Raw genomic sequence first — 24,668 nt, forward strand, 5'->3', positions numbered from 1 at the left:
TAGAATAAAAAAAATTAATTATTATTAAGGGTTTTTTATATAGCGCTTTTATCCAAAGTGCTTTACAATAGTTAGCTAATGGTACAAACAACATTTGGAAAGATCATTAAGGGGTCCGCCAAGACCCTCATCAATTTTCAAGTTGTCCACAAAAAAAAAAGTTTGAGAGCCACTGCTGTAGTCCATTTTATCCAGCTGGTGGTGAGATGATTTTTACACTTCATGAGGAGTGAATGATCATCTTGTGAGCATGGAAGATGACTATATGATGCTGAATATCATCACACAGCTTCTGTTGTTGTGTAGTGTGTTGTCACTTATCTTTAAAAGAGGAAATACAAAAGCCATATTTTTCTTTTTATTTCTTATCTGTTCACATGCAAACTCTAACATGCAGCAGTATCACTGCTTATAACTATCACACTTAATTTTGCTTCCTGTGCTGAATTAGAGATGTGAATGTCACTCAAGTGATTCTTGCACACTTTATGATGTATAAACCCGAAGAAAACAGATCATTTAATTTTCTAATCAGTTTACCAGATACAGAATGTGAGGCATGGAAATATTGTGAGCATTTTCTATGGTTTTTAATGAAGAGTTATTGCAGTGAGGCAAGGCAGATGTTGCAGCCCAGCTGTTGCAGTGCACAGCAGTGGCTTTTGTGTTCTGCATGGAACTTTGTGTGTCAGCTTGTGACAAAACTCCAGCCCTCCAACCGAGGACATCTGACAACAAACTGCTGTTCGAGATATGTTTTTTTTTTCTCCAATGGATAAACACCTCAAAAATTTCAGAGTGACAGTTTGAACATTTCTAGGGGGGAAAATGCAGTGTTGTTTCTTAACATTCTTTCTTTCTTATGTTGTTTTACAAAGGCGTAAGTCTTATTTTCTTTCAGATGTGGCTCTCTGCTTCTTGAACAGGCAAGCTCTATTTATGGAGGGCATGTAACAAAATCTGTTTTCACTACATTATGTTTGCCTCCTTGACAATTCTACCATTTGTTTTTTCCTCCCTTAAAGTTAATCTCTTAAACTGATAACATTCTGTGGAGATGTAAGTTTTATGTTTTCCCTAAAAGTTGGAACATGTTCTTGCTTTCAGTGTGTAGCGTCTAAGGCATGGAGGAACACACCATTAACAGTATGCAAATGTTTGTTTTAAATTCCCAGAGGGAACGATGCCATGCGTGCAATATTTACTCCAGACATCTAAAATCCAGCACCATTGTTCTTTCAATCTGTTTTTGAAGCAAAGGAAAGTGTACAAAGATCTTCTGGGTTAGGGTGAAAAGGTATGTGAAGCAGTAAAAGTCAAACTTTACATTTGGACAGTTGGATTACATGACATGGGCTAGATGTTAATCATTTGTCATGGAGTCCAGGTCATCAAGTCTGGTGACCTACACTTCATTTATAGTCTTATTAATGTATATATATATGTATTGCTTTGAAGAATGTGCATGCTTTCTTTCTCAAAATTATAGCATTATAGCATTATTGACAAATGACAGAGTGAGTGAAGCAGTTACTCAGCTGTTTGAAAATTAAGATAAATATCCCACCTTAGAAAGACATATATGTACTTATGTCTTAGGAACAGAGCATGTACTAATTCTTTAGAGCTGAAGTGAAAATGAGAGTGTGTATGTAGAATGTTAGGAGACGAGGTTTGAATTGTAACTCACTAATGACAGCTACAGGACTTAGAAATTGCTTTGGTTTGAAAGGTAGTATTTCATATTGATTTCATAAAATAACAGAGAGATGTGTTTCTTGTGTAATATAACTAGGAAAAATAGTTGTTGTCCTATGAGGGAAAAGATATCGATAGTTTGAATACTCACAGCCACATATTGAATATATTGCCTCTGATGTCATTTAACCCAGGGTAAAGTCAGCAGAGTTACACAATTGTAAAATCAGTGTAACAAAGAGCAGAGCCACTCCCATGTTCTCTGTGTTGTTGTTGACTAAAATCTTGGAAAGTATTCTTTCCTACGTATATATGATTAGGAGTCACAGCTCACAGAGGTTTAGGCCTTGAATAGTTTACAGTGATCCAACATACAATTGCCATGAAAAGATAGGCTTAGGGTTCTGGGTACTGTTTTGAGGTGCTGAACACCCTCATTTCCCATGGTCATCAATGGGAGTTGATTTTTCTTGTAGAAGCTAACCCATACTGAATTAGTAAATTTCCCTACAGAAATCGGTAAGCAAATATGTCCATATTGTGCCATCAGTTTTTAAACCTGGCTCACCATTGATTTCAATGTGAAGTCTTGTATTAAAAAACTTGATGGCTCGATATGGCCCCGTAGTAATCTGAGAAACTATTTCACACACCTATCCAACCCAGGTTGTTCATATTCCTGATTGATCCTAAAGGATCCCACTCAACATTTGTCCTCACTTTTACCCAACTGTCTTCATGGTCCTACCTCACTATGACAGTCCTTCCAATGAAGGGACATTTAAAAAATATTGCTTATTTGTCCCAAGAGGTTGCTGTTGAATTTTATGAAGTACTTCCTAACTTCCAGGTCTTGAGCAGCCTGCCTTCAGAGAAGTCCCTGCTCCTCTGTCTGACACCAGAATGGGGCTGGGAAGAGCAGAGGGTGACATTTCCTGGATTTGGAACCAAACTCAGGGTTCCTACCGAGCATGGCCTTACCTTTTTTTGAACATGGTACTTTGCAAAATGTCTGAAATAACAATAGGGCTTTTTACTGTTTAATACAATTACTCAAAACTTAGGGATGGGGAGATATTTTGTTAGGAGTGAGGTTTATATTGGACAAGCTGATCAAACTTATAGTAGGTGGATTTTATTTTATCTTTCTTTTAAAAAGTATTTATTTTATGTATGTTTAACTGGATGACTATCTGGAATTCTTATCATTATCCTTTCGATCAAAATCTTCCTTCAGAGTCTCACAGCTCACATTAGAATCAGAGGGAGCTGTGCACATATAATAATTGGCCTTCTGAAATTGTGCCAAGTAGTTCAATTGACAATTACTAAAATTATTTGTTGAAACTGGCATTTCATCAGTTCTGAATATTTTTGATGTAGGTTTCAGGTTTCTATAAATATAGACCCTCTCACAGCTTCTAGAAATATGCTCTGATACATACAGTACATGCCCAGGAATGCTGTTGCTTTGTTAATATTCCAAATCTGAAAATAACTATCACTGAATTGTTTTATATATTTTGCTGAAATTGGGTTCAGTCACACACAATGATATTAATGTCAAGTATTTGCTAATCCAGTATTTGGGAATTTAGAAGGCCAAGAAATCAGTAAGAATCATGTGTTTTTCAACCAGAAGTAAAATAACAAACTCTCTCAGTACTGCACACGACTCTAATTAAAAGAACAGAGCTCTTAACACATTTGCATTATTTTTCTCTCTCTAGGTAAATCAGGTGTTCCCTAATCTTAAAAGGCCTAGACCTGCATTTAGTCTTCATGCATCTCATCTGGACAGAGATTAATTGCATTACTAATTATTTTTCATAATTAATCTGCTTACACTGTAGCTGGATCATTTGTTCTTAAGACGTTAATAATATTGTTGGCCAGAGAAGCTGATACAATCTGGATCTTTGCTATCACTGGAGTGGTTCAAAGCAGCCTAAGTGTACCAGTGTTTCTGGTGCTGCATTTATAAATGAATCTTCTCTAATATCAAAATATATGTAAGAAAAACTAAATCACCTATGCCCAATCCTACATTGGAATCTATTTATAAAATCCTCTGCAGCTGTATTGGAGTCCCATTAACTTCAGTGGGAGTCCACATGGCACAGTGAACCACAGTAATGGATTCCTATGCAGGATTATTGTACAACTGTACAGTTATTATTTCCTACGAGCGTGGGTTTCCATTAGATTCCTCTTTAGATAAAATTTTCAAAAGTACTGTTGGCCTACCAGCTATTATTGAAATCAGCCATTAACTTCAATGGAAGCAGAATAGAAGCAGTTTGAAAATCCCACCCTGCATGTGTAAAATGTTTTTCAAGATAATAAATGGGACATCTTGCTATTAAAATTCCTGAGAGTTTTTCCTGGGTTATGACAGCATTTGCACTCATGTCTATTGATATTTTCCACCAAAATTGCATGAAAGCAAATAAATATTTGTTTAGTTGTATATAGCACTTCACATTTCAAAGCAGGTATATATATTAAAAGAATCCACACAACATTCCTATCAGTTGGGTAAAAAAAGGTTATCTGAATTTTACGGACGGGAAAACTGAAGCACTGAAAGTTAAGTGACCAACACAAGGCCACATAGCAAACAAGTAATAGAACTAAGATTCCTGACTCCGTGTTCCATGATTAATTTGGAATGTGTTAAGTTTACATTTTATTTTGACAATGAACAGTTCCCTCTTCTACTTTATTTTATTTACAGACTATATATATGATTGGATAGGTTATTGGGTGCATAATATGCTACTCAAAGAGCATTCAAAATACAAGATTGGACACTAGCCTTTAACTGAGGTTTGGTTTACTGGTATATACAGTTCATTGGCATTCCCCTTATTTTGAACTGATAAAGAAATCGTTCACAATTTTATGTAATTATTTGTTTTGCAGAAGTGTATCCCTCCTTCCCCACCATCAACAAGGCAGCTACCACTAGTGTGGAATGCGCAAGAACTGCCTGGTTTCACGAGAGAAAAACTGTCTCAGCACAATGGGCTGATGCTCCTAATGCTGCAAAAAACTGGTCAGCTCCATATTCTCTGCTTCTGGTACTAATGCATGCTCTTGTAAAATACAGTAGAGACTATTCTGGACCTTCAGCTAGCTAGTGAAGATGCTAATCTGCTGAAAAGCAGCGGGGGGGGGGAACCAAATATTACCACATGTTCTGTAACTCTAAAGATTAGCTGTAGCCTTGTAAATAAAAAAAATGACATGGTAGTGGAACAAGATTTTTTATTGTGGCAGGAAATGCACTGAATGACACTCAGCATAGTGATTCTCAGTTGCTCAGAACAGCTCCCAGTAGTGCTTCAATTGGAGTAAAGAACATGAAATGCTCTGCTCCTTTTCTAAGTTAAAATATTCTGAATTATCTTACAATTTTGGATTTGCTTTTTTCTTACGCTCAGAGGAAATGTTTAGAACCATATATGTTAGATGCATGGGATGCAGAATGGATTTGAGACCAAAAAGTCTCCCAGGAAGGAGGGGAAAACAACTGAGAGAAGGCAGTGAAGGAGCGGGAATTGGTAGGTGATGGAGAAGGAGAAGCATGGAAAGGGTATGAAGAAGTCATATACCAGGGAACTTGGAAAAGAAGAGAAAACAAATTAAAAAAATTACTGTCAATAAACCTAAAATATTTCACTGCATGTTTGTTTACATCTGTCAAGGTTCCTTCTCCACTCTGAACTCTAGGGTACAGATGTGGGGACCTGCATGAAAAATCCCCTAAGCTTATTTTTACCAGGTTAGGTTAAAACTTCCCCAAGGTACAAACTATTTTACCTTTTGTCCTTGGACTTTATTGCTGCCACCACCAAGCGTCTAACAAATATATAACAGGGAAAGAGCCCTCTTGGAAACATCTTTCCCCCCAAAATCCTCCCTACACCCCCTTTCTTGGGGAAGGCTTGATATAAATCCTCACCAGTTTGCATAGATGAACACAGGCCCAAACCCTTGGATCTTAAGGACAATGAAAAAGCAATCAAGTTCTTAAAAGAAGAATTTTAATTGAAGAAAAAGTAAAAGAATCACCTCTGTAAAATCAGGATGGTAAATACCTTACAGGGTAATCAGATTCAAAACATAGAGAATCCCTCTAGGCAAAACCTTAAGTTACAAAAAGACACAAAAACAGGAATATACATTCCATTTAGCACAACTTATTTTATCAGCCATTTAAACAAAACAGACTCTAATGCATAACTAGCTAGATTGCTTATTAGCCCTTTACAGGAGTTCTAACCTGCATTCCTGCTCTGGTCCTGGCAAAAGCAACACACAGACAGAGAGAATCTTTGTTTCTCCCCCCACTCCAGCTTTGAAAGTATCTTGTCTCCTCATTGGTCATTTTGATCAGGTGCCAGTGAGATTATCCTAGCTTCTTAACCCTTTACAGGTGAAAGGGTTTTTCCTCTGACCAGGAGGGATTTAAAGGTGTTTACCCTTACCTTTATATTTATGACAACATCACTTTAATTTCCAACTATTTTACGATGTAAAATATGTTATCCTACAAGTTATTCAAAAGCTGCAGGGCTTTTTAAAATCTCAGCAAGATACCTCAGTGTGTCTCAAACATTTACAACATCTTCTTGAGTGATCGCACTACTTGGCCTTCAGTTTCCAACCTCACAACCCAGGTGTGGCACAATCCAAGTATGCTATCCTGTCTTTTTGCTTAACTACACCCACTTCTGAAATTACCACACCACCATTGGGGGTGAATGAATGCAAGATAACAATTGCAGTTTGGCTGTTTTAAAGGAAATGGATTAGGGATTTAATTAGACCTTCTACATGCACTTCTTTGATTCCTAGAGAGAGTTTCATTCTAACAGAAGCAGATGTGAAATGTCGTGTCAGAGTTAGGGTTGTTTTGCATGCTTAGATGGATAATTTCAGATACAGTAAAACAGACAGTAGTTAGAGGTCTAAACTGCAAATCAAATGACAGACTAGTTCAGGAATTGTCTGCATTGTCTCTCCACAATCTTCTGATACAGCAGGTGTATTAAAAGGACAATCAGAATACTGTTAAATGGCTATCAGGCTGAAAAGAAGAGTCATATCTAGGTGACATGGCTTTTGTCTCTGTGGGAACAGGGGCTTACTGAATTTTATTGAAAGACTATTAGATGCTTCAGCCTTGTTCTGAAGATCTGTAGTTTCTACAAGATTGAAAGGAAGACAAAACCACATTTTATGTGTTGGTTATCTGGTGCTTATAATGAATGAGAAGTATGAAAACTTTCTTGGGATCTGCAGGAAATTGATAGTGTTCACATAAAGAGATGGTGAAATGCTGAATTTGTATTGTATAAATACTGAAAGATAGACTTCTCCAATCATGGGGTTGATCCACAACTAACAATATGAGAGTCAAACACTAAAAGGACTAGATTAAGTTGGAATGGAGTCCAATGGTTTGATTGACAAATGGCCCATAAAAATGGACTGCTTCATAAAGGGAGAGTGTTACTCCAGAGCACTCTCCTCTAACTCTAAAAATAAAGTGACCACAATTCTGAGAAAAAATTGTTATAAACATATTATACAGTAACCAGCTTGTCAAACAGGTAAACAAAAGTTAATAATGTTCTCTGTGAGTTGTTGAAATACTTTGAGGACAAGCTCTCTCAAATTTGGATCTAGGAGTCAAAATTCAGACTGAGCTCCATGCCCTTGGGAACTGTCTGCTTGTGACAAATACAGAGTTTTCAGCTTGAATGCTACCTGGTGTTGCCTGCTGAGATTGTAGAGATGATGGTGGAGCTGTGATTTACCACTAATGAGTTACATCCAACAGGGGATTGCTGAGGCCATTATTGGAATTGAATGTTAATGCCTTCCCTAGGGAGAGCTTGATGATGGCTTTCCTTAAGGAAGCAATTATTGGTACCTTGCTCTTGAAATTATCTCTTGACACTGAAAAATCCTCCAGTTATTGTTTTGAATTACTCATATTTAAGAAAGATTACTAAGAAGCTTGTGGCAAGGCAGCTTCAGTAATAGCCATGTTCCTCAGGACATCCCTTTGTCCCACCTCAGCTATTTTAGCATAGGCCTGGGTGTGGGACAGGGATTGTACTGGTTTTATTTGTTGATCACCTCCTTCTGGTGATGGATAATGATACAGCATTCATGAAGATTCTTTTAGATCTGTCTTTGATACCATTGACAAATCTGCAGACCCTTGCAGGATTATCTAGAGTTGAATGGCACCATTCCTGAAAGTAGTGTGGGACAGTTGCTTATTTGGCCATGGGGGCTCCAGTGTGGAGTTCCACGTGGGTCCCTACTGTCATTCTTCCTGTTCAGGCTGTATATGATACCCTTGAGAGAGTTTTCTGTATGCTTGAGTTTTCTGTATGCTTGTAGTCACTCAGTTCTATATCTCCATTCTAATTGTCTCTCTGACTCAGTCTGAGGCCTTGGGCAAATAATTTGTGTTTTCTCCCTTAGCTATCAAATCTTTTCAATGAGGATATTTATGCTTCTAGATGTCACATGGGTGTTGTAAGTAATCTGTTAATGTCTACAAATTTTGAAAATATAGAATCAAATTATTTAAAAAGGGAAGCCATCTTGCGTACACAAGATTTTGTATGTAAGTGTGCACTTGCATTTGAATGAACAGTCATTATAATTATTCACACAAATAGTTAATTAGGCAATTCACTAAACATTTATGCTCAAAATCAACTGCTTTACATGTGCAATTAAAATATGTGTGAACATATGCAGTTGTGAAAACTTCTTGTTGAAAGAACTTCACCCATAAAGTACAAAATTCAGTAAATGTACATTTTTTCTGTGACTTAGGTAGAACATAGTGCATGGATTAATCAACTCATCAGTTTTTCCATATTTAGTACATTTGTCTACAGTACTTAGTAACAAAGTACAATGAAGAACAACATATAAAGTAGCTCTAAAATGTCATCTCAAAAAGCCTCAGTGTTCTTAACTTCTTTTGAAGGCTCCTTTCTTTTCTGTATAGGTCCTTATATTTCCCCCATCACTGTAGTATCTGAGCACCTTCCAACAGTTCATTAAGTTACGTGACTAATGTCTGTTAAAGTGGTTCATTTTCTTCTTCATCTCCCCAAGGAAAGCACTGTGTGCACTATAGTGTTTTGTTTTAGAAGGGTTTTGGTTTGGGTGGTGGGTTTTTTTTAAAATGTTTGCTATGTGATTGCAAGGGAATTGGATCATTTGCAAGGTCAGGGTCATTTATTTTTCCTGGTGTTGCCTGGACAGTGGATTTGTACAAAACTTAAAGGTGTATATATGCACAATGCTTCACTGTCAAGTCAATAACAATGTGCTAGCAAATCACCTTGAAACATGCTAGTAGAAATACCAAGTCCATCACCATTTTCCTTCTCTAAAAAATCTGCCCTTGGTGCATTTTGAAAACAAGCTTCGTTATGTGATTCCATAATGACTGAAAATGAGAAATATTTTCTAAGACTGTCCAAAAATTCTCCCTATTGGAAGAAACCTTGATTTTGTGGTGTCTCAAAAAAGTGTAACATTTCAGGGTTTGCCTCAGACTGGTGACTTCCCACATCAACAAACCACTCAGCTCTGAAAATTGCAGCTTTTTTATTTAAATGTGACTTTGTTGCCTGTGGAAATCTATGTTTTTTTCTCATTTAGAAAAATGGTTTTTATCTTCCCCCTGAAAAGCTTTGTTTCCTAGTGGAAATGCCCACATCCCAACCTGGATCAAACCTCAGATTTTGCACACCTCAAGTGTGCAGTTTTTACTAACTTCACCTCCCCGTTTATTTTAACCCTTTAAATGAAGTGCTGAACATGAACAATCTGATAAAGGTTGTCATAATAAATTGATCTCAGTATGTAAATTTATTAGAACATTTTCCTTTTATAAAAAAAAAGCTAGCTGTTGCTGAATAAAAAATCAATATGACTTTCAGTACACCTGCATAGTATCCTATATGTTTTAAACACAAAACAATAGATGTTGCATCTGATAGCTTTGTAATTTATCATTAATGTCAATTTACTTTACCCATGTAAAGGCACTAGTATCTTGATAAATCCCTTTTTAGGTAGCAAATGGCTGGTTTAGACAAACTTCTATAAAGAATAAATGATTCAGATCAGAAGCTTTTCCTATAACTCATGCTATGCAGTAGACCAAAGATCAGGAGTAGTGAAGTAAAATGAAAATGTACATAATGAAACTTCATTTGTGTGATGTGCATCAAGTATTTGAATCATTTATCCAGCAGTTCAGTCTTTGCTCTGTTCATTATTCTTACATTTGCTGAAAGATTTCAGCTTTCCTTGGACTAGCTCAGAGAATAGGTGGTTTTCGTTGTCTCTGCAACATGTTGGAGTTCCTTGCTTTCACAAAAGTCTTCAAGGAAGTGGACTCTATCCTCATGCAGTAAGCTATCACATCAAATCTTCCTGTCTTTGCAATTCTGATCAGTTCTCTCTTGGGATGGGATGTAGTGGGGGGAGGAGGGGAGAGGGCCTCCAAGCCTCACTTAGATCCTCAGAATATACTCTTTATCTTGTGCCATTTTACACCATCACCTTCTCAAAGTCATCATGATGATCATCCCAAAATGCATCTTTCCCCAGAGCCAATTAATGTGTATGTTTAAGGGGGCTGCTAAAGAGCAACACACGGCTAAGAACAGGGGATAAACACATCTCCTCTGGCACATGAGCAAAGGACCTGAATAAAGTTGGTTGAAAATGTTGAATCCTGAAATTATTTGACAAAATAAAAGGGACTCTTTTTTCCCCAAAAAATATCACAAAAATGTTCCTCTTTTTTATATAAAATTTGGGTTTTCTTTTCTGAACGGTGGTAGTCACTGTTAAAAAGTCAACATAATTAGCCAGTGCATTGCTATTGTGGAAAATTTTAACTTGTCACAAAATTGAAAACTCAAAATTTTAATTGAAAACTAAAAAAAGGAATTAGCCAAAAACTGATAAAACCCAAAGCTTTTTGGACAAAAACTGCTAAAAATTGAAAAGAATGTAGTATTTGACAAGATTTTTCATTTTGGAGGTTTTCATTTTTCTGATGAAAACTTGAAAATTGGAGAGGAAAGCAGACACTTTTTGTTAAAATGTTCAAGTTGTTGAAGACCCAATTTCCAAAGAAAGAAGTTTTGATGGAAAATTTTCATACTTGGTATCTCATATACCAGTGTGAGGTAACTGTGGACTAATATTTACTGTATTTGCATTCATACAATATTAATTTTCCTTTTTTCTCCATTCACTAACACTGCAAGAAACTATGTAATGACTGCGGCAAAGTAATCACGTTTTCTGTCTATATCACCATTGTAACATTCACAAAAAGCATTGATGTGATTCCTTACTTTGATATATTGGGCAGATTGGAGTCTGCATTACATCCACTTCATCCCATTCACCTTCCAAACCAGGACCATCAACAGAATATGGCTTTGTGAATGTTTATTTTTAGGAATTCACTAATTTAATGTAGAGAGGTAAAAATCAGTTAGGGCAAGATACCATTCTTATGAAGAACTGATATGACAAATCTCTTAGAATAAAAGAAAGATCAGAAAATTTAATCTGTTCAAAGCAATTTACTTGGGATAAAAAGATTTGAAAATTGTGAACAAAAAGGATCAATAGCAATATGAAGTAATACAAAACAAAAACCTTTTCTTAAAATCTTGCCATTTATCTGAATGTAGGTTTTCGTAAGTAAAATTGATTAGATTGAATCTAAGTAAATTTGAAAATAATTTAAGGCATTTCTCAAAATGGTAATGCACCACTATTTAGACAGATTGTTTTTTCCTTTGTAACAACAACTAAGGGCTTAATTTTGCCTTTTACACACAGGTCCTAATCCAATACCCATTAAAGTCTTTCCACTGGCTTCAGTGGGCTTTGGATCAGGCCCACAGCACATAATAAGAGACAGTACAGAGCCACTTTGCTCCCACAGCTCCTGGGCACATCATACACCTACATTCCTTTATCCTGCTCCATAGGCAATGCATAAGGAGAAAAGCCATGGTCCTGCCTCCTCTCCATCTCTCCCTGACACCTTTGAGATATCATGCAACTGCAGGAGAGTGAAGAGGCAACAGCCCCTGTATTTGTCAAATCACACAGACTGCGACTCTGCTCTTGTGCTCCTCTACACTGTACACCAATGCAAGGGCCAGGCAGAATCTGATCTGCTCAGTTTTAGAGGCAAAACTGAACTTGATAGCTGTGTCTCTTATAGATTCATAGATTCATAGATACTAAGGTCAGAAGGGACCATTCTGATCATGTAGTCCGACCTCCTGCACAGCGCAGGCCACAGAATCTCACCCACCCACTCCTATGAAAAACCTCACCTATGTCTGAGCTATTGAAGTCCTTAAATCATGGTTTAAAGACTTCAAGGAGCAGAGAAGCCTCCCTCAAGTCAACCATGCCCCATGCTACAGAGGAAGGCGAAAAACCTCCAGGGCCTCTCCAATCTGCCCTGGAGGAAAATTCCTTCCCGACCCCAAATATGGCAATCAGCTAAACCCTGAGCATATGGGCAAGATTCACCAGCCAGATACTACAGAAAATTCTTTCCTGGGTAACTCAGATCCCATCCATCTAATATCCCATCTCAGGGGATTAGTCCTATTTACCCTGAATATTTAAAGATCAATTACTTACCAAAATCCCATTATCCCATCATACCATCTCCTCCATAAACTTATCCAGTAGAATCTTAAAACCAGATAGATCTTTTGCCACCACTGCTTCCCTTGGAAGGCTATTCCAAAACTTCACTCCTCTGATGGTTAAAAACCTTTGTCTGATTTCAAGTCTAAACTTCCTGGTGGCCAGTTTATACCCATTTGTTCTTGTGTCCACATTGGTGCTGAGCTGAAATAATTCCTCTCCCTCTCCTGTATTTATCCCTCTGATATATTTAGAGAGAGCAATCATATCTCCCCTCAACCTTCTTTTAGTTAGGCTAAACAAGCCAAGCTCCTTAAGTCTCCTTTCATAAGACAAGTTTTCCATTCCTCGGATCATCCTAGTAGCCCTTCTCTGTACCTGCTCCAGTATGAATTCATCCTTTTTGAACATGGGAACCAAAACTGCACACAGTATTCTAGGTGAGGTCTCACCAGTGCCTTGTATAATGGTACTAAAACCTCCTTATCCCTACTGGAAATGCCTCTCCTGATGCATCCCAAAACCGCATTAGCTTTTTTCACAGCCATATCACATTGGCAGCTCATAGTCATCCTATGATCAACCAATACTCCAAGGTCCTTCTCCTCTTCCGTTACTTCTAATTGATGCGTCCCCAACTTATAACTAAAATTTTGTTATTAATCCCTAAATGCATAACCTTACACTTCTCACTATTAAATTTCATCCTATTACTGTTACTCCAGTTTACAAGGTCATCCAGATCCTCCTGTATAATATCCCGATCCTTCTCCGAATTGGCAATACCTCCCAGCTTTGTATCATCTGCAAACTTTATTAGCACACTCCCACTTTTTGTGCCAAGGTCAGTAATAAAAAGATTAAATAAGATTGGTCCCAAAACTGATCCCTGAGGAACTCCACTGGTAACCTCCCTCCAGCCTGACAGTTCGCCTTTCAGTAGGACCCGTTGCAGTCTCCCCTTTAACCAATTCCTTATCCACCTTTTGATGTTCATATTGATCCCCATCTTCTCCAATTTAACTAATAATTCCCCATGTGGCACGGTATCAAATGCCTTACTGAAATCTAGGTAAATGAGATCCACTGCATTTCCTTTATCTAAAAAATCTGTTACTTTTTCAAAAAAGGAGATTACGTTGGTTTGGCACGATCTACCTTTTGTAAAACCATGTTGTATTTTGTCCCATTTACCATTGACTTCAATGTTCTTATCTAATTTCTCCTTCAAAATTTTTTCCAGGACCTTGCATACTACAGATGTCAAACTAACTGGCCTGTAGTTACCCGGATCACTTTTTTTCCTTTCTTAAAAATAGGAACTATATTAGCAATTCTCCAATCATTCGGTACTACTCCTGAGTTTACAGATTCATTAAAAATTCTTGCTAATGGGCTTGCAATTTCAGGTGCCAATTCCTTTAATATTCTTGGATGAAGATTATCTGGGCCCCCCCGATTTAGTCCCATTAAGCTGTTTGAGTTTCGCTTCTACCTCAGATATGGTAATATCTACCTCCATATCCTCATTCCCATTTGTCATGCTACCATTATCCCTAAGATCCTCTTTAGCCTTATTAAAGACTGAGGCAAAGTATTTGTTTAGATATTGGGCCATGCCTAGATTATCTTTAACCTCCACTCCATCCTCAGTGTTAAGTGGCCCCACTTCTTCTTTCTTAGTTTTCTTCTTATTTATATGGCTATAGAACCTTTTACTATTGGTTTTAATTCCCTTTGCAAGGTCCAACTCTACTCGACTTTTAGCCTGTCTCACTTTATCCCTACATGTTCTGACCTCAATTAGGTAGCTTTCCTTGCTGATCCCTCCCATCTTCCACTCCCTGTATGCTTTCTGCTTCTTCTTAATCCCCTCTTGCTTGCTCATCCAGCTTGGTCTACAACTCCTTCCTATGAATTTTTTCCCCTTTCTTGGGATACAGGCTTCCGATAGCTTCTGCAGCTTTGATTTAAAGTAATCCCAGGCCTCCTCTACCTTTAGATCCATAAATTCTTTAGTCCAATCCACTTCCCTAACTAATTTCCTTAATTTTTGAAAGTCAGCCCTTTTGAAATCAAAAACTCTAGTTGCAGATTTATTTTTGTTAATCCTTCCATTTAGTTTGAACTGAATTAGCTCATGATCACTTGAGCCAAGATTGTCCCCTACAACCATTTCTTCTATGAGGTCCTCGCTACTCACCAAAATTAAATCTAAAATGGCATCCCCTCTAGTCGGTTCAGCAACTACTTGATGAAGGAATCCATCAGCTATCACATCTAGGAAAATCTGAGCCCTATTATTATTACTAGCACTGGTCCTCCAGTCTATATCTGGAAAGTTAAAGTCTCCCATGATCATGCAGTTTCCATTAGTATTTACTTGATTCAAGACATTAAAAAGGGCTCTATCCATATCCAAATTAGATCCCGGAGGTCTATAACACACCCCAAGCTCTATTGTAGGAGAGGCTTTACTAGTTTTCTTCCCCAATGTAATTTTTGCCCAGACGGACTCTGTCTTATCCATTGCATCGCTTCTTATTTCTTTACATTCTAACTCATCATTGATATACAATGCAACTCCACCACCTTTACCTTTGTTTCTGTCTTTCCTAAACAGCACATACACTTCAATACCTGTAGTCCAGTCATGACTACTATTCCACCATGTTTCTGTTATCCCTATAATATCTGGTTTCACTTCCTGCACCAGTAGCTCTAGTTCCTCCATTTTGTTACCTAGGCTCCTCGCATTGGTGTATGAACATCTTAATTTTTGCTGTTTGGCCTCGCTCACATTTTGTACCCTATTGGGCACAGTCATTCTACAGCCAGTATAACCTATTAGACTAGTATCCACACCGCCCTCGCTCCTTATATACATTCTCCTACCCACGGCTGTATCCTTTCTTACTTCGTCTTCTTCCCTTTCAATGCTAAAATCTGGCGTGGAGATTTCCTGGACATCTCCCAACCATCTCCCTCTAATTCCTAGTTTAAAGCTCTCTTTATCAGTTGTGCCAGCCTCGATCCTAGAAGTCTATTTCCTTCCCTACTCAGATGAAGTCCATCCCGAGAGAACTGTCCTCTGTCCGTGAATGCCTCCCAGTGGCCATACATCCCAAAGCCCTCCTTATAGCACCACTGCCTAAGCCATCTGTTGACAGTTATTATCTTGTCACACCTTTGTTGCCCTTCTCTAGGAACAGGAAGGATCCCGCTAAAGATCACCTGAGCCTCAATTTCCTTAAGCGTCTTCCCCAGCCTAGCATAGTCTCCCTTAATACTTTCCAGCGAGAATCTAGCCGTATCATTTGTTCCCACATGAAGGATAATTAGGGGATTCTTTCCTGCTCCCTTCAGGATCCTTTTCAACCTCAGGTCTACATCCCTTATCTTAGCACCCGGAAGACAGCACACTCTTCTATTCTCTGGATCAGCTCTAGTTACAGGCCTGTCTATTCTTCTCAATAAAGAGTCCCCTATCACATAGACCTGCCTTTTCCTGGTGACAGTGCTATTCTCCAGTCTCTCCCCTGTTCCCTCTGGCTGCAAGTTCTTTCCATTCCTATTTTCCCTTATAATCCTCTTCAACCCATCCTGTATCCTCCTGGGGCTCATATTTGGTCTAGTCTCCCTTGACTCTTCCGCTTTTCCTATAGGACTAGCCTCTCTTCTCTTCTTCCTTACCCTTCCACCTTCAACTAGTACCTGCTGAGCCCCTTCTTCATTTTCCAACTCTGCAAACCTATTCCTAAGCTCTATTTCTCCTTCACTAGCTCGTCTTTTCCTCTGCCTGGTTCTTTTAGTCCATGTCATCCCATACAATCACCAGTTAAACAATATGGGCTGCTTTCAGTGTTGACACCTTCCTTCTCCATTAACATGGTCTTGACATTTCCCAAGGTCATCATTCCCATGGTTGAATCTCTCCCTGCAAATGAAGGATTCTCTTCAATCCTTTCTTTTGGCCTAAATACTTTAATAGAGTTTCTGGCCTTCCTCCTATGGAATTTGATTGGTTTGTTGCCTTCAGTCCTGCCCCCTTATCTGCTGCTGGTGCTGGGGGAGTGGAGTGCTGAGTTGGCGTTAACCCATTACTTGATGGTGACCAGGTAGTGCCCATGTCTCATGATCACAGAAGGGGAAAAAATAACTTACATGTAATATTTACAGATAATATATTTGCCCTTCTATCATGGGTGAAACCTGCAATTAAAGATATTGTGATAAAAAAGCTCATTTTCATTGCTAATGAGGCAAAAAGTTTATCAGGATGGCAGGACGAACACAATGGTGGCTGTAGTTCCTCAGGGAGTAGTAGAACATCATTGCTATTTCTAGGTTTCCAGTCAGAAACATGAATGATTGCATATTGCATTGCTTTCTATTGTCATAAAACTTTGTGTATATATTAAGATATATATTAAGACAAAGATCCTTAAATGCAGGGGAAATGGAAAATGCAGTTGGTTTGGAAGTTTGGATTCAGTTAAGGTTTCCAGTAATTTGAACTGGATTTTAATGGTCTACTGAAAAGATCTCAATGAACATTTTTTGTGGTGAACCAATGATCACCTAGTCAATTGCATCAGTTGTCTCTACATTGGATCAATAGAACCACCTGTCTCATTATTTCCATGATAAGATTAATTTTTGCTCATCACTTTATAGTAAAAACTTGCTATTTCTCCTCCACTGTAGTATGACAAAGGGGAATTATAAGAAGTAGAGAGCACAATGATTGCCATTTAAAGAATGAACCTTGGGAAGTGTTGTCAAATATTGACTTTTAAAAGTAACCATTGTATGATGAAGAACAGCTAAGTTTGTAATTGAAGAATGATAGCATTTGTCTCCATACAGCATTTGTCACAATTAGAAACATACTTTTAATCATTTACAGAGTTGACAGAAATGTGTGATTTACAAGGCTGAGCACAGGACAGGGAGCCTGGAACTCCTATGGTCTCATCCAAGCTCTAACAACTTCGCATCCAGGAGCAAATCATTTTTGCCTATATGCCTTCATTACTTCTTTTGTGAAATAAGGATGATAATAATTCACTGGGGCGTGAGAAGGAGGAGTTAGTGGATCTTAAAGTGGATTGAAGATGTACTAGTAATAGTCCTATATAAGTGCTGATCATTATTATTATTGGTAAGCTTCTACTGGTATAGAAGTTCAACATACTGATATAGCTGAAGTAGCAAATAGCACAAATTATGTCTATGAGCATAAAGAAATATCATAACTGGAAAGAGTACATTCAGAAGATGATTGTGTGATTTTAATTGGATGGATCAGAGATATTCCATCTGAGAGTGTGGGTCACTGAGACCTCTATCAGTAACAGTGTTCATTTTGTAAACACCAAACCTGGGTTAGAAAACAAGTCAAGAGAATGTCACTTAGTGAGTTTCTCTGTATGCTAAAGTGGCCCATTTTATTTTGTGAGGAAAATCCATGGGAATGTTAAATCTTTTTGTATCTTGTTCTCTGGAAAGAGAGGGCAGTGCAGACATTCCTAACCATGAGAACTACAAAAAGAGGACATGTCTGATCCTTTGTCTCTCCAGTTATATTTGGACTCAGAAAGCTGCTCTGAGAGGGTGTTTCACTCTTTCTTCCACAGGGACTGAAAGGGATTTGCTAAAGTCACCTTTAGCAAGCTCTTTCTCTCTGTACTGGACACTTTTTTCTGTCCTCTGGCAGACTTCTTGGTGTAATTCTTTGCAAGTTGCCATTGTTTTACTAAATGTTGTCTTTGTCAAAGGAAGCTCCTTCCTGGCTGGAACTACTGGATGCAGTCCTCTCTGGTCAAACAGAAAGCCTTCTAGCAGCAGAGGGATTTTAAATGATTTTCTGGCTACTTTAACATTTTATTTCTTCTCTTCAAATTAGTCACACAATCTGCTACTAAGATATGATTCTAGATTTTATAATGTAAGGTCTTTTGCTATCCCTCACCGTATGGAGTAATCGGGCCAAATGGGGTATGGGGCTTTTTCATTCCAAGGCCTCAAAGAGCTTTACATCAGTGTGTAAATATCATTATAAGACATACAATGGGGAAATTGAGGCACAGAGTAACAAAGTGACTTGCTCAAAGTAACATAGAAAGTCAGTGCAGAGATGGTTGATAGACCCCAAGGTGTCATGTCTTGCAGTTCACTGCCCTAGAATGGCCTTCATGCTGCTGCCTACTAGAGCATGAAATCTATGGTCAAACTTTCATTGAGAGAGCATGGTGAAAGGACCTCTCAAGAAATTATAGAAATACATCTCTGAAGAAAGGCCAGCAGAAGTTATTTTGTGAGCAGTTTTTATTATGTTGTGTTTTGGCAGCCCAAAAGGAACACATCGTCTTCCCTACCTTCTCCCAACCCCATAGAAGCCCTTCCCTAAGTAGGGCAAAATTCCACAGGTAGGGAGGACGCGGGGTCATGGGAGTCAGCTGCTTTCCTCAGCATTGTCTCACACAATGCAAACTCCCTGTTCTCTCCCCACTGTCATCCTCCATAGGGCAGGGGTTGTGGTATGGAGGACGGGCACCTGGAGAAGCCATGTTGAGAAGCAGAGTGGCGGTATAGGGGTTTCATGTGGGTTTCTCTGGCCTCATCTGATCTCAGAGGTTTTTCAGGTTTAGGGAGTTAAGTCCCTTGTTATTTCTGTGGAGGGACTCACCCTGGCCCTTTGCCCAACAGAACAAAGTATCAGAAACTCCCTAAATCGGAACTCATGGCAGTTCCTGTTCCCTGCGAGGGTGTTTCCTGGATAAGGGATGACATGTCTATTATTCCTTATTCCTCAAATTGTCACTGTTTGACAGGGACAATATAATGGGACCCAATGAATAGCTTCACTTAGGCTCCTGTTGTCCAAGGAGGAGAATGAGCTACTTTCTTCAATAGCAGGAATTATTTTCATCCTGTTTTCCTTAGAGGAAAACTGCCCTTCATGTGTTTTGCTACCATTCAGGGGGTGATAAATGGGACAACTGAGTTAATGTCCACTCTGAACTAGGCCTTCAATCCTCTTAAGTCAGAAGCAAAAAGGAGTTTAGTAATCACAGATAAGTCCCTGTCCTACGGCCACAATCACAAAACTACCACACAGCTTATCACAAATCAACACAACTGTTAGTTTTAAAGAATAAAATAACTGGTTTTGTCTAATTACAACAACTGGTAGCCTACTAACTCTCCTTTGTCCTATGACTGATGAGGTGTTAATTGCCCACTTCATTTTGAATGGTTTCTTGCAACATGTGTTAATTCCTTATGTGAGACAATCAGTTCCACCTTATATTTAGCTATGACACTCTGGTTACCTTTTCCAGACCTGAAGAGGAGCTGGAAGAGCCCAACACTCTTCATAAACTAAACACAAAAAACAAGAATTCTTTCAAAAACCATTGCAATGCAGCCACCTCTGAGGTGGAACAGGGCAGCTGTTAAATTCAGCAAACAACATTGCATGATAACAAAGTGAAGGATGAACTGCAAGCAGAATTTAAATATACTATGGCCAAAACACCTTGCTCGGGCATTAGGTCAGTACTGACTCATTGGGAAGAGTGCCATCTGATGAATCACCAAAACAACTTCATGCAGCACCCTCTGTTTTCTTCAGTGGACTGAAATCACAACCCCAAGTCTTGGTTGCCAAAAATAAATCTCACATCTGGATATGCAAGGTTGCTACAGACTTACTTCCAGGATGGGATTTAGGTGCATTGGCAGAGTTGTTTGTACGCTTTGACAGCACTTAACTTTCTAGGAATAGGTCCCTACAATTCTTTCTTACAAAAGTAAAAATAATTCATAGAAGCCTGCCCTGGGTATTATATTCTCAATTCCCACTATCTTCAAAGACAATTCTTCTGTGTTTGTGGGGACCGAATTTGGCCTCTTGTGCAAACACCGCATACTGAAACAGTTTTGGTACACTTATGTAGCCACTTGGTTCTTTCCTACTGTGAGCTTTATTGACAATATTAACCAAAAGCATTTTAAGGAGATTTTCAGGTGGCTGAAAAAGTTACTGGAGGCTAACGCTGAATCAAGTTTGAAGCTAAGTAAAATCAAGGTCATGATTACACAGTAAGATCAAATGTAGAAGAGTATACAAACTTTGAGAAAAAACTTAAATTCTGCGTATTTAAATAGTTACTGCCTCTATGAGTTGCATTGTGACTCTATAAAATACAGCTCCCTTTGCCAGTAAATCAAGCTTATAAAAATGGTAATTGTGAAGTGCAGTTGCTAACCATATCAAGAGAAAAGGGATTTTGCATGTAATAGAGATTCTTTTTAATGATAAATTTTCTAGCTCCTGGCTACCGTGTATGAGCTCTATTAACTGCCAATAAATTGTTCATCATTAAATCTAGTTCACTCTTCTTAATTAGGCCAGGTTTCTTTTCCTAACCTCCTTCGTGTCCCCCCCCCCCCCCCCCCCCCCGCACGCACCTTAATATGGCAGGATATTTGAAATCCCAATCATCCTAGCAGCTGCATCAGACGCACTACAATGGTGTCACTTTTGGAATGATGCTGCACAGCCACAAATGATTGAAAAGACTATGTATAAGACAAGATCAGGAGCTGAAGCACTGTAGAAATGGAAGGGTCCTGATGTAGCCAAGGAAAGTATAATATCAACTATTATACTCTTGCAGAAGCTCTCTGGTTCAGTTTAATTAAGTAAAAACAAAAAATATATACAATGAAAGGTGCATTTGAAGGAACTGAAAAAGTGCTATTTATTTTACAAGATGTTTAAGAAGAAGCAATGAAAATATGAAATTTCATACAAGGCAACTCATGGCAGTCCGAGAGGAAGAATGAAATGCAGGGGATGAAATTCACCCTCCTATGAAGGTCAGAACAAAGTTTTCTGTATTACTTAAGCCCCAGGCCAAGGCTGCCAAGGAAGCCATCAATAGACTGCTTCTGCACCCCCATTTGTGCCACACAGGTCTCTGTGCCAGCCCCACGTAGGCCAGCATAAAGGACAATCATGGGAGGAGGCCTTCAAAGGGGCCAGGAGACTGTACAAGTGCTGTGGAGGGCTGCTATACTATCCCATGAGCTGCAATAGCGGCCCCATGAGTGCTGGATTACAGTCCTGCTCTCTGATCCCAGGGTGGATGTCACCTCTCCACTACCTACCCAAAGCCCAAACCTCTGGATTTCTACAAGTGAAGTTAATTTCACCCCAAAAGAACAAAGGCACAGATCCGCAAAGGGACTCAGCTGTTGCGGCACTCAGTGTCACAATGCCTAACTTTTAGGTGCCTAGAAAGTCACTGGAACAATACAGGGATCCATGAAGCCTAAATTAGGCACCTAACTGGACTCTGGGTCTCCCACATCAGTAGCCTAACTGCCAGGCTATTGAGTCATTCTCATTTTCTTTCTCTACTCCAATGACTCCTTAAGTATTTCTTTAAAGTGGAACAGGGAGCCCCATATCAGAATATCCCATAGGCCAGTGTTAAAGCATTTCCCTGAGCTGTAGGAGAGCCCTGTTCAAATCCTTTTGCCCCTAAGGCAGAGGAGAGAATTTAACCTGTGTCCCCCTGTGAAGGTCTAAGAGATTGCATTCGACTGAGGTCAGAGGTTAGCAGCTGGCTGGCTGATTAGCCCTGATTGTTGCACCTGGGGAAAGACTTGCCTCTTAACTGGCTGATTCTCATAAAATGGAGAGGAGGAGCTGCAATATCTGCCAGAGACTGCAGCTACAAGTGGGAGGTGTGATGAGTTCAGTCACAGAGACCCCCTTGAGACGGTCACCTGATGTGCTGAGACTATCTCTGAGCCCATTTTCTCTGCCAGTTTGGGCCTCCAGAACCCTGCCTTGTTGAGCCAGACATGCCAGTCTTCTCCAACACAGACCCATGGTCTGAACCACATGCCCCAATGCTATAGACTTAACTGAAACCAGATTAAGAAGTGCTCCTGTCTCCAGCACCCAGACTCCCAATGGGATCCAAACTCCAAATGAATCCATTTTACTCTGTATAAAGCTTATACAGGGTAAACTCATAAATTGATTACCCTCTATAACACTGATAGAGAGATATGCACAGTTGTTTGCTCCCCCAGGTATTAATTACTCTGGGTTAGTTAATAAGCACAAGTGATTTTATTAAGTATAATTTAAGTGGTTCCAAGTAATAACAGACAGAACAAAGTAAGTTACTAACCAAAATGAAACAAAACATGCAAATCTAAGCCTAATACATTAAGAAACCGATTACAGATAAAATCTCACCCTTAGAGATTTTCCAATAAGCTTCTTTCACAGACTGGACTCCTTCCTAGTCTGGGCCCAATCCTTTCCCTGGTACAGTTCTTGCTAGCTCCAGCTCATATGATAACTAGGGGATTTCTCATGACTGGAACCCCCTTTGTTCTGTTCCACCCCCTTATATAGCTTTGGCACAAGGCAGGAATCTTTTGTCTCTCTGGGTCCCCATCCCTCCTTGTAAATGGAAAAGCACCAAGTTTAAGATGGATTCCAGTACCAGGTGACATGGTCACATGTCCTGTGAGACCCCAAGCCTTCCTTCTTCCTGGCCTGACTCACAGGAAGGCTTGCAAGTAATCAGAGCCATTTACAACCAATTGTCCTAGTTGATGGGAGCCATCAAGATTCCAAACCACCATTAATGGCCCACACTTTGCATAATTACAATAGGACCTCAGAGTTATATTTCATATTTCTAGTTTCAGATACAAGAATGATACATTTATACAAATAGGATGACCACACTCAATAGATTATAAGCTTTGTAATGATACCTTAAAAGAGATCTTTTGCATGAAGCATATTCCAGTTACATTATATTCACACTCATTAGCATATTTTTATGAAATCATATGGAGTGCAACATCACCGGAGATATTGCTCCCAGAAACAAAAATGGACAGAAGGAAGACTTAGGAGACTATCAACAGGCTCTTAGGTAAGAGCTAGGAACTTTGGGTTGAGGAATTTATGGTGGCTGAGGGACAGACCTGGGCAAGTTGGTTGATTCTTGTTTGTTGAAGAGACTTGACATAAAAGAAACCACAACTACTGACCCTGCTGGAAACTACCTTCCCTGGGGTCTGATTCAGTAGGTAGCCTCTAAGCACACCTTCCTGATGAGGCCCCAAAGATGGGTTAGATGGAAGAATGCATCTTCTCTTGGTTTGTGGATTTCCCTGGGTCTTAGGTGGGACGTAGGCATCTGGATGCTTAGACTGAGGCATCAGTGTGCGTGGCCAGAGGCAGCACCGTAGGCATCTAAGGAACTTTTACTCTGAAATTTTAAGCACCTGGAGGGTTAGGCAGCAGCCAAATGGGGGTATTGTGAAGCATAGTGGTGCCTAAATCTGGGGTTTAGGCATGGTGATGTTTTGGGGTTCACCCTAGCCAGTAAGGGGTTCAGTCACTGTCTGCCTTGTAATCCCTGGTGTCTATGCAGCTTAGGTCCAGAGCTTTGACCCCAACAGACTGCCACCAGCCCACAAGCCTCAGGCTTGCTTTGCCCATGCTAGTTACCCCTTGCAGGCTTACCTTAGTACCTTCCAGTCCTGAATTCACCCCAAAATCATCCTACTGCAGGGAGCAGTCCCTCTCACTGGAGTCTCCAAGAGAAAGTGTTAGGTTTGCTATCTTTACAGAGACAGTAAAATACTCCAACTTGTTAGCTTTCTATAAGCACACACTTTCCTGAATTTACACAGAATTGATGATTTATAATGAAAGCAAAACAAGCTTATTAACAAAAGAACATGGATTAACTGATACTAAGTAAAAGATAGAAAGTAGAGATGGTCAGGACCCATTACAGGGATCAAATCCCTTGGTTTCTTTGACTCCTAACTTAAAGGCTAAAGATGGAGTCTTTCTCTGTTCCTTATATCCCCTTACTAGTTTTACTAATCAGAAAGGCTATTACCTGTCAAGCTCTGTGTTCTTGGGGAACCAGGGCTCAGTATCCAGCCTGTCTGACTCAAGAAGGGCACCCCTACCCCCAGCCTCTGCTTGAACCAAAACCAATCAGAAGAAAGACTTACAAAAAGCAATAAAAAGGCAGTGGGAGACATACCTAAACCGCTCCGGACAAGGATGACAGGATTAAGGCAACTCCCCTAGCCTCATTTGCATCGAAGATAGGACAAGGAGGCATCTCCATTAGTATATAGAATGAAGAACAGAG

At 39.3% G+C, this 24,668-nt stretch overlaps 2 long non-coding RNA genes across 2 annotated transcripts in view; one reads left to right on the forward strand and one right to left on the reverse strand.

The window, feature by feature from the left end:
- Positions 1-22,688, reverse strand: LOC122460187. The gene is made up of 3 exons (XR_006281310.1): positions 22,676-22,688; positions 12,556-12,559; positions 1-175 (listed from the first exon to the last, which is right to left on the reverse strand). It is a non-coding gene; the product is annotated as an uncharacterized LOC122460187 (long non-coding RNA).
- Positions 21,130-24,668, forward strand: part of LOC122460188 — a 20,126-nt gene continuing 16,587 nt past the window's right edge. Inside the window, exon 1 of the long non-coding RNA XR_006281311.1 lies at positions 21,130-21,336. This is a non-coding gene — a long non-coding RNA (uncharacterized LOC122460188). The remainder of the gene's footprint in view (positions 21,337-24,668) is intronic.

The sequence above is a fragment of the Dermochelys coriacea genome, chromosome 5 (genome assembly GCF_009764565.3).
Source record: "Dermochelys coriacea isolate rDerCor1 chromosome 5, rDerCor1.pri.v4, whole genome shotgun sequence".
NCBI lineage: Eukaryota > Metazoa > Chordata > Testudines > Dermochelyidae > Dermochelys > Dermochelys coriacea.